Source organism: Ips typographus, linkage group LG6 (genome assembly GCF_016097725.1).
Source record: "Ips typographus isolate SLU linkage group LG6, UJ_Ityp_2.0, whole genome shotgun sequence".
Taxonomy (NCBI): Eukaryota; Metazoa; Arthropoda; class Insecta; order Coleoptera; family Curculionidae; genus Ips; species Ips typographus.
Window position 1 is genome coordinate 6986676 of NC_138427.1, and position 18708 is coordinate 7005383.

Genomic DNA, 18708 nt, shown 5'->3' on the forward strand with positions numbered 1-18708 from the left:
TTTAAACTTTAAACTAGTGACTTTCAACAAGTTGACCCATGCAGTCGATTGTCCTACAATACTATACTGTATGTTCTCGAAAATCAGTACCACTTTTGACACTTTTTAGGTCCTTCACTTTTAAAAAACCATTTCCTTTGCAAATTTTTGACTTGGATAGTTACAGGCAAATGTCATTAATCCAATCAGTGATTAGTTTTTAGATATTGTTAAGGTGTACACTCAATTCGTTATTAGTTTTTCATGAAAAGAGTCAAAAATAGCTCAAAAGTCATTAAATTAGTTAAATAGTCTTCATATGTAAAATGTATACTAAAATGTTTGTATAACAATGTAAGTAAATTTTTACTTTTATGATATGATTGATTGAATTTTGGGGTTGTGACATTTCCGCCCCTGACATGTCAAATTCAGCATTTTTTCTCTCTCTCTAAAAAAAAACGTGCACAATAAAGTCTTACAGGTTAGGTAAGGTTAAGTTAAAACTACGCTTTTATCAATTTTACTGATTGTGTTATTGGACTCTTATTTTGCATAATATTTTTAATATTCGTCAACTAAAAGTAAGTAGAGTGTGTTTTTGTGACTATTATGTGACGTTTGCCTGATAACATTTGTTTTTATTTTGTTTCTCTTCAAAATTATATCCATTTCTGCTAACTGAACATGTCTTTAATTGAAAAAAGTGATAATTTTGTCATGTGATGATTGGTTTGTGGTTGAATTTTTGCCTCCCTGAGTATCCTCAATTCAGACCATTTCCAAGGTGTGGGATTTGTCATGTCACCTGAGGTATGTCTCCGGTCAAATTTTTACAATGGAAACCAAGAGTGGAAGCATACAGAAACAGCCCGATGGAGTGACGACTTGGGGAAACTCGCTGGAAACTGGATGCTGATGGCACAGGACTAGAGGGAATGGCAAAGTATGATAGAGGTTTTTATCCATCAGTGGACATTATACACTTATGATGATGATAGGTTTAAAACGCCAAATTCATTCTAATTCTTCTGTATAGCAATTGATACCATTTTTCTAAACTGATTCCCTGCTTGATCGCCTCTGCTTAGGATGGTGCATCAATAAATTCAAATCTGTCCCCCGTAAGGTCATCCCCAGCACCAACAAAATGGATTTTAATTAAAACTTAGTTTAATTTAGTGCTTTAGGTTTTTTAGTATGTAGTGTCAATGTTTTTTCTCCATAATGAGCTTTATTATCTCCTTTATGGGCTACTTGTTAAATTCACGTAATCTATAATAACTTGGGTCTCACTGTCTCTCTGCTCTGAGCACTGATTCAAGCTCCTGAAGATGGACATTTATATGTCCGAAACTAGTTGGGCAGGCCTTATTCCTTAAAAACTGAAATTACTTCTAAGTTTCATATTCTTTAGGCTCTGCTTATGTTAAAACTATTTTCAACTATATGAATCACAATCATTTAGATATTTTTTCCTTAAAGATTGCTAGTTTATTCTGAGAAACAGGCTTGTGTACAACAGTGAAAATTTGTACATTAATGTAATATGCATGTTTTGAGCCAATGTTAGACACTTTCCTACTTTAATAAACGAGGCATTTTGCTCTCTTCTAGTCTAGATTTGCATATGGTTTCTGTAAGATTTATAACTGAAACTACTGGTTAAATACCATTTAGAGACGTCCTTTCAATCCAAAACCGTCGAAAAAAAACAACCAAACAAGGTTCTGTATCTGTAGTGCCTCTCATGGCGAACATAACATATTATTACATACCATTTCTTACAAGGCTCAACCTACGCCACAACACGAGCACAGGTATAAAATCCCTGCATATGAATCTTATATGAATCAAATAAAATATAAAACACCTGGGCCTAATATGACGGGCTACAGGCCGGCATTCCTGAAAACCGTGTGGGCGGAAATGCATTTAGTGTCCCGGTAATCAGCGGGACGTTGTCGGGTTCATCGTTGTTTGGTTTAGGTTTGTTGTACGAGGGACCCGTTTCGCTGCCAATGCTGGATGATGTAAGGATAGCGACAATGTTTATCCGACCCAGAATGACAGTTACACAAACGACAATCGTTGCGTCACATCGATTGAATTGAATGGACCTGTCCAATGCCGGATTCCGGTCTATTAAGAACGATATTAGGTCAGAGTCGCAGGCAAGGGGCAAAGGGATCGGTACAGAACAAGGATGGAAATAATGGTACCTATTGGCGAGACAAAGAGGATTCGAAACTGGTCGCACGACCCGCGCCTACCGGTCGTGCTACCGCGCTACGCGTTCAGCCCCAGGCTACGAAGATGGTGCCCGGGTGTCCCCCGGCTCCCCTCGCCACCTTCAGGTGGTACCGTCCGGTGTCGGTGTTGGATGAGATGGAGCGTACCTGATTTGGTTATTTTTTTCTGCTCTCTCTCGAGATGGTTTCGGATTATTATTAATTATTATTCTTCGGGTTTTCGCTATCTCTCGTTACGTATTTGGCAGTGCGTGCAGTGCGATTTTTTTGCTCGGATGAGAATGAGATTAGTGTGGGTCTGCCATGGAGAGGCTGATGGTTGTATCGTGGGGCTTTGCTTAAGTTTTGGGAAGGTCAACCAAGTAAGTCTGACGCGCTGTTGAAAAACATGGTACTTCATTAGAGTTCTGGAGTTCGTAGTATTCTAAAAACCTGTTTGCAATATACGCCAATTAGTTTGTTGCATTATTATTTTCTTCTTACAAAACATAAAGCAGAATTACACAGTTAAGCCTTTGATTATTATATTTTCCTTATCATGGTCAAGTGTACTAAAAATCACCCAAGTACTATATTGAACGTTAATATTTAGTGGATGTTTTGGTTGCTTTTTGTACAATTATTAGCTGTTAAGTCTCCCTAGCAGCAATTTTAACGTTTTAAAACACTCTACAATAATGCTAAAATATTAAAGCAGAGATGCTCTAAAAATACCCTGTCCCATGTAAAAATACCCTCAAACATTTGAATAGTTTTATCTGTAGTTGTTTGAAATGCAACAAAACATGAGAATAATCTTCTCGTTTACTTTTTTTAACCAATTAGCAAGCTGGAATGGCTTTATTATAGCTAACACAGAAAAAAAGCTAAATTTGCCAAAAAAATAAAATTTGCTCACATTAAAATTATGAAGGAATTTAATAGGGAATTTATTTTTTTAATATCAGTTTTTATCGTATTTGGTCGTGAAAAAGAGATATCAGCCAAAAACCCCACCAAAGCACCAAAGTCTTGAAGTGTAACTGCACCAACAGCGTCATCATCATCAACATCCGTCAATATCCCTTTTATTTCTGGAGATAAAATATTTCTAAAAAAAAAAACCAGTTTTAATGCGGTTTAAAAAAGCTTATTTGAATTTTTGTTGTATTTCGTGGGATAAAGGGATATCAGCTAAAAACATTAAAATATTTAACCAATATACATACAATATTACACCAATAGCTTTAACTGTTCATATCTCCTTTACTTGTGGAGCTAAGATTTAAAAAAAAAGAATATAAATGCTTCTTTTTCGAGATACAGGGTGTCAAAGTTCTCTAGAAAATATCTCTTGAATCATTTGTTTTAATGAAGAGAACTTTTGCAGAAATAGACTCCTAGGAAACGCTGTTCTTGTAGTGTAACTTAACTCATTTTTACAATATTTTTTTTGCCCTTAATTTCTATTCTACTGGAAAAATGGGTACTTTAAAACCGTTTTCTAAAATTATTGAGTGTTCTACGTCAATATTTGGTAATTTTTCGAAAAAATAGATTGGCATTTTTCAAACATTTTTTTTAAAAGCTTAAAACCATGTTGAAATGTTTGAAATTGTTAATTATTTACTGAGAATACTTAGTTAATTGTTCAATTTAATTTTGTCAGAAAATATTATAATCTAACTTTTCTTATGGTGTAAACGTTTCCAATTCATTTAATTCTTTTCCTTCCAGTGTTTATGTCATAAAATGCCATTTTTCTAAATGAAATTACCAAAAGGTAACTCCAAGGCTTTAAAAACTGTGTTTTCTAGGAGACTATTCCTGTAAAATTTGCTTTGAGTGAGACTAATAGTTTCCGAGATATTTACAAAAAACTATATTACATATTTTTTTCAACTTTGATACCCTATATCTCGAAGAAGAGACATTTAATTGTGTTTATTCAAATTTTTTAATGTTTAATTTCTCATTACAGTTTGTGACACCAATTCAGGGACATCCTGTATAACAAAGCTACATATCTTTGTGAAATCTACTTGCAAGATTATAATACCACTTCGTTAAACTAGCTAAACGGTCTTTTATTTGTGTATGTGATTGTGCACTTCATATTATGTACTGAGAGTGTGTAGGGATGGTAGTAAAACGAATATTTTGTATACAGAGTGTCTGGGAAGTTGCTGAACTGGGAATCAATGCTTGGAAGGAGAAGGTATAGCAAAAATAATGTGAATGAAACTTTTTTTTGATTTGATTTGAAATGGTGGTCAGACTTTGTTTTGAAAGAAAGGCAGAAAATGCATTTTTTTTACTTAAGTCAGTAGAGAACATATTTCCTAAATTTCTCTTGTTGAACAAATGTTGAACAATCCTATAACAAAGTTGTTAAAAACTTAATGAATCTCTCTCAATGACAAGTTCTACAGGGTGTTCCAAAATTCTTGATCAAAAATGATGCAGTATTCAGAAGTTTATATTTTCCATCTCATATGCCAACGTCTATTACATTTTCGTGGTATTTTCTCGACTCCCACTTCAGTAACCAACGTAAAATTTTACCGGAATTTTATGGAGGAAATTACTTGTTTTTTGTATGAATAAATTCTAAAAGTTGCTTAACATGACCGGTCTCGCCCGTCCAAATAAACGACATAATTCATCCGTTTTAAATCGACATTTTATTTCGGACGAGAGGAAATCGTTAAGCGTTTCACCTCGCGCTACACCTACTCTGAATCAGTCCCGAACAGCTGTCTCGGGAACCCACGGATTTTCGGAATTTTAAATTTACATAGAAATTTCAGTCCGCTATCGAGCGAGAGAGACCGTTCGAAAACGCCTTCGAATTAAATATTTCTGGCCCACTTTTGTCTATTTTTAGTGACCATTGCACTTTAAATGGCACAGGTAGACAGCATATTTAATACATCCAAAGAAACTGAAAAATTGTCTACCCTTTTCGAATAATGAGACTCAAGTCCTTTTACTAAGTCTTTTCATATTTTTTTCATAATCATTATTTCAGAAAAGCTCTTTTTGTTGGAACCCTTTTCACATTATTTCAAAATATCAATGAATGTTGTAGTTTTGAGATATATTTTATTTTTTCTCTTAAGACTATATCCTTCAGCAATCAATTAGAAAATTCTGCAAATGTTCTTCAATAAAAACCGGTTAACAGCGTCTTTTGTAAAGTAAGTAAATCTTGCAAAACTACAACATAAAGTGCTAATAAACACAGCTGGATTTAGTTTTTTTTCTGGTTTGTCTTCATCGTACCTATGTTGGGCCATGTTACTGACTACTGAATCCACGTGAAACCTCCAAGACAAATCAGAATCATTATAACCATCTAGAAACTTCCTAATTTTTGACAGATTGAGACTATTCAGAAAAACTACTTGATATTTGATCCTCTTGGAAGGTTGGAAATTTTTGCCTACCATCAGAATAGACGTGTCGTCCGCAAATGGACATACTTGTACGGAACGTGCAGGCAAGTTTAAAGTGGTTAAAGAATCTTTAAAAGATCAAAAGCGATTGAACATACTATTGGAACACAATGAAAAAGTATTTGTTAGAAAAACTAGGCAAAGCTACACTTTTAATGCTATTGAAATTTGTACGGCTCAAAGTGATTTTTTTAGTAAAATTGTGTAACGAGAACAGAAAAGAAAAAGTACGTCCAGAACAAAACAACAAAAATAAAAAAAGATACAAGACAGGAAAAAAGGGAAACTTGAAAAAACCTAAATGGCAAGAGATAGCAAATGAGAACAAGATTTAAAAAAAGTAACTTTGTAATGTAAGTGTTTAAAACCAAATAAAACGAAAATTATAAAGAAGCAAAAGGAGGAAACACCTGATAAACTAATAGCAATGAGAAAAACGACAACGACAAAGAGAGATGACTAAAATACTAAAAATAAGAACGAAAAATACCAAATAAATGAACAGAACATGAGAAAAGAGATATGGAGAAATATATATTTCTAGATATGTACTGTAATGCAATTTTTAAGTCTTTTTTACTTTCATTTTCACCACTCAAGGTATTTTCTGATCTACTATTATTGCTACTCCTTGATTATTGTTTTTAATTTTATAAACAGAAACATTAACTTTATGATGTCATTTACCTGTTTAGGGTTTTAAATTAATCATTTTAATTTTAGAGTTGTTTCCGTTGTCTAATTTACTTAAGTATAAGTATACAATGCATATTAAGCCTGTTGTAAATAATTTATGGTGTGTTTGACTTACACTTATATTTTATTAGTCTGGTTTTCAAGGTACTATTGTAGCAGTCTCGCATTTATAATTTTCACTTTGCAAAAATTACATTAGTGATACGTGCAACTATGCATAGTATGTTGTTTTATGTAAATGGTACAAATGGTTAGTGTTTGCCTCATTGGGAACTATTAAAATCAGTTCGTCTTTTCAATTTTGTTAGTGTTATGCAAAGTTACTCTAACTGTTTTTTTTTTCAGGAATTACAAAACTCGACAAAAATCCGACTGGTTCATCCTATCGATTTGCACGGGAATGTGAAACAAACAGGTGAGACCAGTAAAAATTTTCAGTTTCCTACTTAATGAAAAGCACATTAGTCAACTTAGAAATCGTTAGCAACGACCGGGCTCGTCTATTACAAAACGTATGCATTTCTATTACGTGATATTTGTTGAGCTCGTAGGCATTTATCCACGCAGCGTAAATAACACATTACGTTCCTGAAATCGTTTCCTGTCACACTTAACCTCATATTAATAAAGCCAATGTCCTACACGATCTACATTTTATTGTTGTAACTATTTCCGCTGATATCGTCAATATTAACGTCGATACACTCTCTGCTCGCCTAGTCATCTTTCTTTAGCTTTCCCATGACAACGGCTTAGTCGAGGAAATATCCGATTTCCATTGTTTATGCAACTAGTAAAAGAGCACATTTTGTCGCGTATATTACGAGAAAAAAAACTACCAAGTGCTGTTCTTTATCTGGTTTGTTTCCAACTAATCGACCGACCGGGAGACATGTTGCAAACGCATATGTTTAATGTTTAATGGATGTAATGTGTGCTGGTTACAAGGCGGATCGATTTACACATGGTGATTTCGTCATTTCTGCAACGAATTGTAATCTGCACGCTACTGATGACGACCTCCAGAAGGTCTTCCTCGGAAACGCCAAAGAGTCACTGACCACCTGATGAATAACGTGGGCCTAAGAGTTTTGCACCTTTATTATCGCGTTGGATCAATCATCGAGAAAAACCTCCTAATTTATATCGTAACCGGAATTCGTGCGATTTCCGCCATAAATCAATTTATCCATCATGATCCTTTATAGATTTGAACCCACCTTATCAATTCCAAACGATAATTATTTCCTGTCTCGATATCGGCAGGAAACTTTCGCTTTATATTCATAAGGATTAGCTTCGATCAATTAATGGAAGAACAAATAACAGATTAGATAAGAGCGCTTTGTTTTTCCTTCACTATTTCGGTCACAAATTATGAATGAAACAATATGGGGTTTTTTCTATGTCGCGATAAGCGCGATTGCCATTCAAGATACTTCGTTTCTGTTTAATTAAAACGTCAGTGACGTGTGTTATTTTTGGCTCGTGTTTTTTCAGCTATTTCAATTAAAAATTAGGTATGCGAACAGCAGCCAGCCTGAAAGTAAACTCTTGTCATTCTTTCGTATTAAAGTTGCTAGAAACTCAATTCAGTGTTTATTCAATCTTTAGTCCGGCTAGCTTTTTTTGAGTAGTCTAACCAATTGTACAGTTTAACTCAGTTAACTGTCTGACATTTTAAATTTAGAGTTGTTGTAATCTTAATTTTTTGTTAATAACTGCTTATTTTATGATTGTGTTATGTAAATTACACCCATAATACTTAATGAGGTAATTTTTATTTATTTAGGTATTATCGTCGTTATGATTTTTTTTGAGCTAAACTTCAGGACAATCGTATAGAAATTTGAAAATTATACTTAAAAGTCTCGTGACAATAAGACAGAACGATTGCAAATCAATGCTTTAAACAAAGATAAAAAACTTTTAACAGTTGGTAACGAGATTTTAATAAGACTTCTGATAAAGTTGTTACGTTACCAATTTTTGAATGACGTTTGAAAAATTACATTTTTACAATTTGAACTGTCATAGCCTGTAATGAGATGGAGATAGAGCAAAACGGTTTGCATGTTAAACTTTGCAGTATGACCCTGGCATACCTAGATCAGGAAAAGTTAAGATAAGAACATATACGGAAATTTATACAAAAATAGAATGACGCAACAATGCAATAGACAGGTACTTCGGTTTGAATGTGACAAACAAAGAAATAAACGTCACATTCAAAACCGTGTACCTGTCTGTTGCGTCATCTTATTTTTGTATAAAAATTTCCTTATACAAGCCATTTGAATTTTCCAATATGAAAATGTAATTTTTCCAACGTTCAATACTACGAAGTTACAGAAACATATTTAAAATCGTTAGGAGAACCTAAAAATAATAATATACTGGGTGTTCCAGTGTAGTTCAAAAATAAGAATATTTTAGATGTGGAGGCTCCAACGCAATTACTGCACTCTGAAAGTTTCAAAAAGCTATTTTTTGCAGTTTTAGAGAAGATATACTATACAGGGTGTCCCAAAATGCTAAGACGTAACTTTAACCTTGTATTTTACATCAAAAACATAATTCTAGGTTGCTTAAAGAAATACTGGGTGGTTTAGTTTTTTTGCCTAAATTGTAAACTTTAACTGACATCAAAACAGCGCGTCTTGAAATAAATAAAGGTATTTTTTATATGTCAGTGACATCCATTGGTACAACTAGGTAACTGGATATTTTACGACTACACGAGCAGTGAGTTACTCAATATTTTTTTTTAATTTCTTCTATTTCAGTACAAATTATAGTTAAAAAAGCACATTGTTGACTGTTTATTATTTCCTTTTGATTTCGCAATGTTTGTTGAATTTGTGTTTTTCTCAAAACCCGGTCGTTTTGCGGAATAATCACATTTTTCATCTGAATTGAATGCAGAATCCAAAACTGGCTCCTATGTTTTGTAAAGCAGGGGTGTACAGTCACTGGTAAATTTAAAAATGCATTTTTTAACGCAAAACATGCATTCCTAATTACAGTATAAAAACTTTTTTTAATAGAAGTCACTCCTGGTGCTACCTTACCTTTAGTTACACATAACAAACATTTTAAAATAAATATTTTGGTATTTAATTTAATTATTTATGATATAGTATTTTAACACTTCAGCAGATTGCAGTTTGCGAAATCATTTTTAGATAAACAATATTATACTCATCTTCTATTCATACAGACATATTTGCAAAATACAAACTTTCCATTTTTAATGTATTTTCAGTCTTAATTGGTAAGGTTCAAGCAGTTTGAAAGTACTACTCCAAATCACTAATCTCGTTAACCCATATTAATTGAATTGATAGATTTGTTAAGTTTGAATTAATCATTGATTATCACAATCCACTCCAATTGGTTTCAGTTGTATTGGTCGGATTAATGCGATTACTATTACCGGAAACCATTTCACATTCACTACAAATTTTAATCTAGACTACATTCAATGTTATTCATTATTAGATGATAGTTTTTGCAAACATTCCCTGGAACTATATTATATTTATGACTGACCAACTACAGCCAACGTAAATATTATTAAAAACATTAATTAAGTAAACCAATAGACATAATGGAGTATAGTAGCTTATTTACTCTCGAATTGGAATTTCCAGTCGTAATTCACGGTTTCTCGCTGTTTCATTAATAATTTTTATTACTAGTCGTTCCAACAATTTGCATTGTTCATATAATAATAAAACGTGCGTACTCGCGACATTGGCAACCTTGCAAATTAACATGGTAACGTTTTGAGTTCGATTATTTGTTTTATGTTAACTTTTAATTTGTTTTTAAAATGTGAGTTTTTTTGGTACAGTGATTCTGCTATGTCTATTAACAGCCAAATTTTTTAACTTTTAATCCGGATAACTTGTTACAAGAACGTTGAGTCATGTTAACACTACAATAGTCACACTTTGACGTCATTTGATTGCAAACAATTTTTAATTCAGAAATTTTTGCAAAAAAATAAATTAAAATCCAGCTTTTCCCAGACCTACGCCACTGGCTTCCTTGAATGCACGCCGCCCGCGCGCCCCCGCTCCCGTTCGCCCCCCGTCCCCCCGCACCGCTTCTATTCATTCATGATGGCGGCCCCATTCATAAAAACCGCCTCGGCTAGTCGGTCGAGTGCGCTGTTGCCGGATTTCCACTTCCGTTTGTCAGGGAGGTTCGTGTTGCGCTATTGATTTTTGCCGCCTCGTTCGGGCGATGAATGAAACATGGCTGATTTATTGGTTTTAATTGGGTCGGGAGATGAGTGAATGGTCTAAAAATTGACTCGTATTTATTTATGAGGATGCCGGGTTGGTCGATGATTTGATGGGAGAACGGTGAGGCCAGTGCCGAATTATTCATTGAGGTTTTTTTGCCCTCATTTATTTTTTGAGTTGCTACAATTCACTTTCCTCCAACAAAGATAAGGTTTCAATGACGTCAAAAGTTTTATTGACACGACTTACTTATGCAACCACACATACAAAACTGGATTGACATGTGCATGTTTTTTTATTTACCGTAATTTAATAAAATGAAATACAGCAACAAAATGTACATTACAAAACATTCTTTCATTAATAGTTAGGTTAGCCACAGTTAAATTTGACAATTGTCACGTGACACTCCATTGTGTATGATTAGGGCAGTGACGTGACAATTGGTAAAAAGTGGAATAACCGAACTTAATTAAGATATTCTAACAAAATGTCTAAAACAGCTGATTTTTTTTTTGATACCCAATAATTGTTGCTTGTTTGCTTATTTTCAAAGCGTTTTGGTTAAAAAAATAATTACTACGTGTAATTGAAGCGAAATCTTCAAAAATTTTCTATTGTGTCATAGGCCGCATTCGTTTTCAAGCTCTATGGAGCGAGCAGAGCGTTTTTGACGTCACGATTACGTAATTTGGCAAACCCATAATTTGACCAACTGTCAAATTACGTCATGCTGACGTCAAAAACGCTCTGCGCGCTCCATGAAGCGTAGAAACGAATGTGGTTATTGTAGAATGTTTTAGTCGAAAATTCCAGAATAATAAAGAGTTGTCTTACGTAAACTTCAAGTAATTTTGTTGTTTTGCCCTACCATAAACACGTTTAACCTAAAAAAAGCTAATTTACGACATTGTTCAATTAATAACTAAGTTTGGTTATTCCTTCCATAATCTGAATGCAATAATGCAATCTTATACTTGACAGACTTAAAAATTATTGTTCACTTTTAAATATTTAAAAGTTTCAAACTTTCGGATTGACAGCTTTTTACGATTGAATTTTCTGTAAGTGGAGTATGATGAGAATCAAACTTTCGTTAGAATTGGAAATAAATTTCTTGTAAGGCAGGAAGGCATGTAAATATTAAAGTTAAGGAATTTTGAGAAAAATCGTTTTACTGTGTACAAACTGTAACAAAATAAGAAAAACATACTTAATGAAAATAAAAAAAACATTTGGTTGAAAAAAGTCTTGTTTTTGTGTTTCTATACAACAATAAATCGTTGTTAATACAACAATCTACTTTTTTCTTTTTTCTGCCCAAGTTGGCTTTTATAACTTCCGATGACTGTTGAATTTGTACATCCTGTAATCATCTCATCATTCGAAGATTTCCAATAAAATTTCACTGACGCACTTTCTGAAATTTTTCTTTACGTAAACCGTTCCTTTTGTGTATGTTCTCATCCCGGTTCTGTGAACCAACGAATACTTAGAACAGTCACTGGTATTTCTAGACATTAATCAGTCATTCACCACAAACTGTATCATTAAATTACACTCCCTTATTTGCTTCCTTTTGATTTTAATTGATGGGATTTAAGTTCCCGGAAGTGGTTTAATATTTCATGCCTGAATTTACGTGAACAGTTAAGTTGAATATTAGTTTTGATTTATGAATCAAAGGACACCCATTTTGGTCATCGTTTGTATGTAAATCCGTTTTTTTGGTTCACTTCTTAAGTGATTTTTAATTTATTGGTTTTTGGTTTTGTGTCCTGGTTACCAGATGACTTGTTAGTGATTCAGGTTTTAAATCTAAAATACTAATTAAGATTTATTACTTGTTGTTTTGTTGTTATAACGTTTGGTATTAGTAGGTTTTTCTTGGTTGTTTCTGTGACCAAGGAAGAACTTTATATTATCTTTTGGTATGTAAGCATGCCTAACTCGAAATAACGCAGTTTTGAGAAATTTTCCCAACAATATACCCAACTAAATCTGGTAGTTGGAATAGACCATTCCACCACACGTTTGATTCATCTTATTTGCTGAGTGAAAATGGTCTTATTCACACTTTTCTCCATCATTCAACTCTTTTTTGTTAATTGTGTCTACTAGCACATCTTGTCATTATTAATGTTATAACTACACTAGAGCTATCAAAAGTAAACACACCCCAGATTTCTGTAAAAGTTGAGGCTTCTTCTGGAATAGACTTTGTAATTTGGGTGCTCTTTTTCAGATAGATTAATTGCTTGTTGAAATTCGCAGCCCATCTACCAACAATGGAGAAGCACATGTGTGGCATTCAAGCAATTTTTTGATTTCTTCTTTTTCTAGTTCCTACCCATTACCCAATATTGGCAATTATTCTAGCAATGATAATTTTATTTCCTGCTGCTCTGAACAGTCCTGAGATGTTTTTCAAATCGGGTTCTTAAGTTCTTTAGCCAGGATATTCGTCTTCTTCCAATTCTTCCTTTGCCCTGCACTTTTACCTGTAAAATGCATGTTAGTAGTATTTAGTTTCGTTTCTTATGGTGTGTCCCAGATATTCCAATTTACTCGTTTTACTATGTATATTATTTATTTTTCTTTATATAATTTTGCCCACCCATGATATTTTGAGCATTCTTATACGTAGCATCGGAGCAGTCTGAGTATTAGTTTTAAATTTAAATTATGTCCTGAATAATTTGAACATTTGATTGAAAGCTGTTCTCGCTTTTTATTTATTGGGAATGGTCTTATTGCTCATTTAGTACTGGGCCAAGATATGTGTATGTTGACACTCGTTCTAGCACTTTCCCCTTGATGGTAAACTGTACTTCTTCAATTCTTTCCTTACTAATTACCATGACTTTTAGTGGTGTTGACTTTTAGTCCATATTTCTTACATACTTTAACTACCCTGTCCAATAAAAGCTGCAGTCCCTGTGCAGTGTCTACAAATATGACGGTGTCATCGGCATATCTAAAATTGTTTATTCATTCGTCATTTAATAGTACTCCTCTAAAATTGTTTATTCATTCGTCATTTAATAGTACTCCTACTTCCATGTATTCTAGGGTTTCTTGGAAAATTGCCTATGAGTACATGTTAAATATGAGTGGTGCTTATGGAACATGTTGATACATCTCTATCTTAAGATTTGCACTTCCTCTGTTTTGGCATGATTAATTCTCGGAACCATTTTAAGATAATTCTTTGGTGCTTACTTTCCAGTCCACAGATGCTAATGCCTTTATTCTTTGAAGAAAGACTTCTTTTTTCCAAAGTCCTTTTATTGAACATGCTTGATGTGTCTTAGTTTAATGCTCTAAATGTCTATTATCCTCTCTTTTTCTCTGCAAGCCTTGGATTTCTATTATCATATTACTACTAAAGAAAAACTACTTACTACTATTTATAGAGAAGATCTCAAGTGGTATTTCCCCAGGCAGCTAAAATGTTTGCTTTGCCAGCAAGATCAACCGACTTTAGTCCAATTGATTTTCTGCAATCAATGCTGGAAATGTTGAGGAAAACGAGTTTGGAAATTGATGATTTTCTTATTAGTGCTTAAAGTCATATAGATGGTAAAAATAATTGACGTAATACGCCTATTCACAGCGGTGCTCCTCAAACGGTTTCCAGCTGTTGGCTTTCATTAGTTGGTTGCTCACGTGACTATGACATTTTAAGAATTCTGACCATACATATTGTTACAAACAGACCTTATCGAGTTTCTAAATCTACTGGTACCCTCCCAAATTTCGTGGAAATCCAACAATCCTATAAGGTTTGAATCAAAATGGTTAGTTGGCGTGTGTTACACCATTCCGTACGTCATTTCCTGAAACCCACACGAAAACCGTGGTTCCCGGACGTTTCACAAATGTGGCAACGTTGCGCGGCACGTTGCCCTCGCTATGGAACCGATTCTGCCCGAACATTCCACAGTCGGTACCGAAACGTCGTGCGGGAAATACGAGTCTCTCGAGTCAAAGTTTTTTCCTGATTTTTCGCAGCTGTTCGAAGAGTCGCGCGTTGAATTTTCGAAATTTTTTGGAAATTTCTGCCATCCTAGAAAATTGCGCGAACGAGTCCTTTTTAGTGTTTTTGGTCTCCCTCATTGATCTGGATTGGATTACCCCTTGAATCCAGTGTAAAGTGCAAAGTGTACACGAAAATTTACAGTGTAGTGCTCGTTTTTTTTTTTGGTCACTAAATGAGCTAAAAAAAGGATTATTTTGGATTTTGGTTACATTATCGAAAGCCTGTGGAAAGTCATTCTTTATACAGAGCGAGCGAGGAAATAGGCGTCGCATGAATGCTAGAAGAGCAAGGAGTCAACAGATTGCGAATGACATTGAGGTGCGTGTGGGTGTGTTTTCCCATTCACATTTATTTTCAGATGACGTATTATAGTAGCGGACCGGAGACGCGCCCAGTGGCGCGCGTGCTTTCATTCATTCACGAATTGCTGAATCGGTTTGGGGGCTTTTACTAATTTTAGTACAACCTAAAAAAGGTTATTTTACCGCATCTATCTATAATAATCACCCGGGCAATTAAACTTGGATATTGGTGAGGGAATTTACTATTTGATTACTCGTAATTGAATTTAGTGCTTGACCGGTAAGGTAGACGCAATTTTTAATAACGACAGTCCAACGAACCGGGTATCCGTCAAGATCTTTGAAAATAAGGTTGTTGAAGATCATTTTTATTAAGTATTCATTCATTCGTTGTATGTGGGTACCGGATACAGCATCCTGTTTGCCGACAGTAATATTTAAAGCGGTCGATGTGAACGCGGCCTTTGGTACCGCCGGGGACGGCCTAGTAAATGTTTGGTTAGGATTTACTGTTATTTTAATGATTTTCTTCGAACGGCAGATTTTTGGCATACCTTCTGTGAGTCGAAATTATTTTTTGCAATTCAATTCTCTCCACTGTTTGACTAGGACCGAATAAAAAAATTTATATTTCTAGTGTAGGCAAATATTTGATAATTGCTGTGCGTGGCGTAAATATTAGGGTAGATAACGTACTGCCAAACACTACGTGTGTACTTACTTGAACGTTTCGTATAGAGAAGTTACTGAATCTTTTATCTGTTCACTATGTAAAGCCTTTAAATGTATAAGTTTGTATTTGGAACATCCACATGGTGTTTGAGACCTTGAGTAGGTTCGATTTTGATTGCAATTTGAGTTTAAATTTGTCGTATAAAATTACTAAACTTAACCTACTAGTAAACAGTCTAATTTATACCTTATTTGGGGTCTCTAGAAACTATTCAACTAAATTCCTACTTTGAAGTCATGAATAGTTTGACAAAATCATTGAAATTTATTTAATTTTTCAGTCAGGTTTTCAAACCAATTTTTTACGAAAACAAAAAATTACTGCATTTTACATATTATTTTCTAGCCACACTAAAAGATTACATAGAAATTAGATAATCCTTGATAGGGGAAAACTTGTTTTTAACAAGTTTAACATGTTCTTCCTTCAAATCATTAAAGAAGAGTAAATAAATCTCCAAGCATAAACCAGTAAGAATTAGCTTGCTGGTTAGCTCTTCTGTGTCTTACTGAGAATTTAATTATGGCTTAACATCCATATTACCTGTTTAAGTTTTTGTTTTTTAAAATAGAGGATTCAAATTACATGCGATTTTTGCACGTATTTGTAAATTACTGAACAGGATTTGCATTTATTAAGGTGAACATTTATTTAGTGATTCTCACACTTTCTATCTTATTGCAACTTTTTCTGTTTTTCTCATAGTAATGGTTCATTAAATTATCCAAACTTTTGAAAAATCGATTTTAAGGTTAGTCAAAGATAGGCATATTTGTAATGTTGCTACAGTGCAATTATGCAAATTATAGATGTATTTTTGAACGGTTTTAGTTTTGAATCATACTGTGTTTTTAGTAATTTTTGGTCCTTAAAAATCACTCTCACCTATATCACTACCAAAATAAAAAACAATTTTTTGATTTTAAATTTGCTACTTCACTCTAAAAGTAGAATATTAAATAAAGATAGTAAAGTGTGGGAAATAAAAGTATGATTTAACTTTGACTACTACTAATAGCAAAAAAAACAAAAGTTAAGAAATTTGTAAAGGAAGAATTATATTAGGAAACATCCTGTTTTGACACCTTGTGTTACCACCAGTTGTAATTGAGTAGTATGAGAAAAATCAAAATAAAATGAGCCAGACATAACAAAAAGACAAAATAAATAGGTTATATTACCTTTCTATTCCATTGTTACATCTATTTTATGTACTTTAAAATATGATCAATTTTAATCAATCAAAACAAAACCTTAAAACTCTATGGAAGTCGTTCTTGTTACGTTTGTAGTTTAGCTCACATCCTTTGGAACCCATAAATAAGCAGAAAGCGATGATTATTAATGGCTTAAAATTTATCCCTTGGCTTAAAATGTCTAATACAATAGCTAAATAAAGCCCTAAAGGATCTTCTTCCCGCTACTGGAATAAATAAACTGTCAGCCTGGTTTATATTTTGACATTGAATAATAGGGTTTAAGACTGGTTATTTCTTACAAATCTGTCTGTGCTTAAAGATTTGTACAAAATTTAGCATTTTTTGTTCTTTCCAAAAACACTACAAATGTAAAAGATCATGTTGTTTTTAAAAGATATAGTTCGTACGTTGTTTGCATTATTTACATCATTTGAAAGTTGATCACTTAAAAAACAAACTTAACAAATTATTCTTCTTGTGGCCTTTGCTTTTCTATATGATTATTTTAATGTACAAGGGTGGTTTTTACTAATTATCGACATATTTTTAAACTATCAGGAATTCAATGTTTCTTTCATTTTGTTTTATCAAAACACACACACCTTTCAATCACTGTTTGATTTTAAGCAAACAAATTGATGCACTGTCAAAATATTTGTATGACTCAACCAAAAATTTGCTTTTATAATATTTTTAACTCCAAAATTTGGTTGATTTGTTTTTTTTAACTAAAATTGCTTGAACTTGACATACCAGATAGCTCAACAGCTTTTATCACCCACTTCCGGTATACTAAGAACCACTCAACTAAAACCACCCATATCAAAACTGTGATATGCTCTGTAATTGGACAAAACCATTGTAAGCGCTCTAACAGCACTTCCTTTATGAGTCCGTCAATTGTTCAACGTTCAACAATGAGATAATTGTTATTTCACGATATAAGCTACTGATTTTACATTAAAATATGCCGGCTAGTTAGCATTGGACGGTTATATATCGACCACAGAAGGTTTCACTTGAAAAAAAAATGACCAAGAATTAACGAGCAGATGTTGCCCGGTGTTTGTTATCGTAATGAAATTGTTATTCTACGCATCACTCAGGCGCCAAGAGGATGAAACAAAATTTCGGTTATTTTTTCGGTGGATCGAGAAAGGCGCTTCAATCATCATCATCATCATCGTCATCGGAATACGAACGTTCGTCCGGCCTTGAGACCCGACTTCGTAATGTAATGTTTACTTACATAACGGGTTTTTTCGTTCTTTGTGATCTCGCTGATCCCAATCTCCACGTTTTGTCAACATTATCGCATTCCTTCCACGTCCATCACCGTATAAATAGATCAATTTAAAATGTTGCAGGAAAATGTGTCGGAACGACCGTTTTGCTACAATTTACCTTTGAAGATATCTGGGAATTTTATCTGAGAACATACATAATCCTTCGACTTACACGTTATAGTAATCATCCTTCTTATCGCGTGCGTTGATTTCAATGGATCTCTTTAATAGAGAAAATGTGTGTCAGATACAGTTTAAGTCACTTCACAATCATTTAATTTTTAACCAAATTCTATTCTGGAACCATTCATTACAATAAACTTCAGAAAAAGAATTAATTATTAATGGCACGCGAAAGAAAGTGGTTATGATAGGTCAGGTTAGTAATAGAGATTAGCTGGAATCAGTTTGACACGTAAGAGTTACAGTAGAAAATTGAAAATTGCTTTTTTAAGTGTCTGCTATTAGGAAGTCACAGATCAAAGTTGTCCTCCAACTGTAATTAATTAAAGAAACCAAGTAATATTAC

The 18708-nt window shown here is 33.6% G+C and overlaps 1 protein-coding gene across 1 annotated transcript in view; it reads left to right on the forward strand.

Moving 5' to 3' along the window:
• Positions 1 to 18708, forward strand: part of sty (sprouty signaling antagonist) — a 43254-nt gene that overhangs the window by 13780 nt on the left and 10766 nt on the right. Inside the window, 1 exon segment of the mRNA XM_081982681.1 lies at positions 6710 to 6779. The gene's annotated coding sequence lies outside the window, so the exon portion shown is untranslated.